This window comes from Hypomesus transpacificus, chromosome 13 (assembly GCF_021917145.1).
Source record: "Hypomesus transpacificus isolate Combined female chromosome 13, fHypTra1, whole genome shotgun sequence".
NCBI lineage: Eukaryota > Metazoa > Chordata > Actinopteri > Osmeriformes > Osmeridae > Hypomesus > Hypomesus transpacificus.
Window position 1 is genome coordinate 12413480 of NC_061072.1, and position 1777 is coordinate 12415256.

Below are 1777 nucleotides of genomic sequence, written 5' to 3' on the forward strand. Positions count from 1 at the left end.
TCAGTCCCTGTTGTCCATTTTGTTCATCGTCATCCTAAATGCAATCTGACTTATTTTTTCTTTATGTTCTGATAAATGCATTGAATGATGTAGCCATTTGTAACTTGATGTAGTTACGGTTGAAGGCCACTAGAGGGACATCCTGTCTTCCAAAACCTTAAGTGCTTCCTTCCCCTTCACCAGTAAACATGACAACATCTATAGCCATATTGCAGAAAAAAAATACCTTGTCGGGCCTTCTCTCTTCCAGTCTTTTTTTCCTCCAGATTTCCACTCGCTCTTTTCTCCCTCCTATCTCACACAAATATCCAAACTCTTTGTGCCTGTTAATGACACATCCCAGGAGAGAGATCTGACCAAAAATAGAGTTCATTAGGAATGTAGTGATGGAGGGAGGGAAGGAGGGGGAGAGAGGAAGGAGGAGGGGGAGAGGGAGGGAGGATAATGTGCACTTCAAAGAGGTTCCTCAAGTGGAGAGGGATTGAGAAGCAGCACAATTTAGGTGTAGATTTGGTCCCACCCTGGCCCCTGCAACACATCCATAGGTAATATGAAATAGTTTATGCATGTTTCTCCTCTAATTACTCTCCTGTATAATTAAACTACCCTCATGAGATTATGGTGTAGTTTAGGGAAGTTATTACTTCTGCTGTAAGGTATGTATCTGGCCAGAAACGTATAACTGATCAACTTCCGAACTCAGTGAACGTTTGTTCTTCATGCACCCACTCTACAGTGACCACAGTCTTTTGTGTCAAATTCATCTCATTTGTCCCTCCCTTGCCTTCCTAATGTTCTCTTCTCAACTCATCTTCAAAACCTTTCCCTCTAATCGGTCCAGACAATCTGTTAAAGCTGGATGTCATTCTTCACATCATTTAGCCTGAGAGGGGGATCTCGGTGGGATTTGAGTGTCTTTCTCTCAGTGTCCATTTAGCTTTGATAAACATCCACACATACACGGCAGGACATATTTCTTAGGTGCATTGCTAATGTTTGATTGTTACACACACCCATACACATATCCATGTTTTGAACACGTTTTCTTTCATTTTGCAACTGTATATTTTTAATTCTTTTTTTCAAATTGGTATTTGCAACATTCTTTGGGGAAGCCCTGATTCTGGAGCCTGAAAGGCTGAAAACTCACCCAGTTTCCCCATTCTTATTTCCCTGTGGACTCAAGCAGTAATTACTAACCTCCTGCTTTGAACACTAATTCTAAAGTGACCTCATCATCCTCAAGCTTTTCAAAAACCCCTCCCCCCCTGCATAGAACTTTCAGAACCCCCACCCTACCCCTCACCATCACCTCCATTTCCCTAAGCCCTACCCTCTCTTCCAGTGACATGAGTTGACAGTCCTCTGTGTCCTATGTGTAATTGAGCGACTCATCATACAAACCCAGTCTGTACCCCACAGCAGCAGCAATAGTAAACAGCCGTGGTGGTGGTGGCAACTCCACACAAAAGGCCTCAGAGAAATCAGTCTAGAGGCCATAGATGTAATTTAAACATTGCGTCTCAACAGTCTCCCAGGTCTTGTGTGGAGCACAGGCACGTCGGCATAGATGTGGGTGAAGGGAACTGGAAAAGTGGGCTGCATGTGTGTGCTGCTGCTTTTAGTGTTTGGCTTGAGATGGGGAAAAAATGTGTAGACATAATGTAAGACCTCAACAAGAAGATCCATTAACCGCCCATTAACAAATGAAACATTCTGGGAGGAGATAAAGCTTGGATTAGTACAGAATTTTGCATACAGTAATGGCGCACTGCCG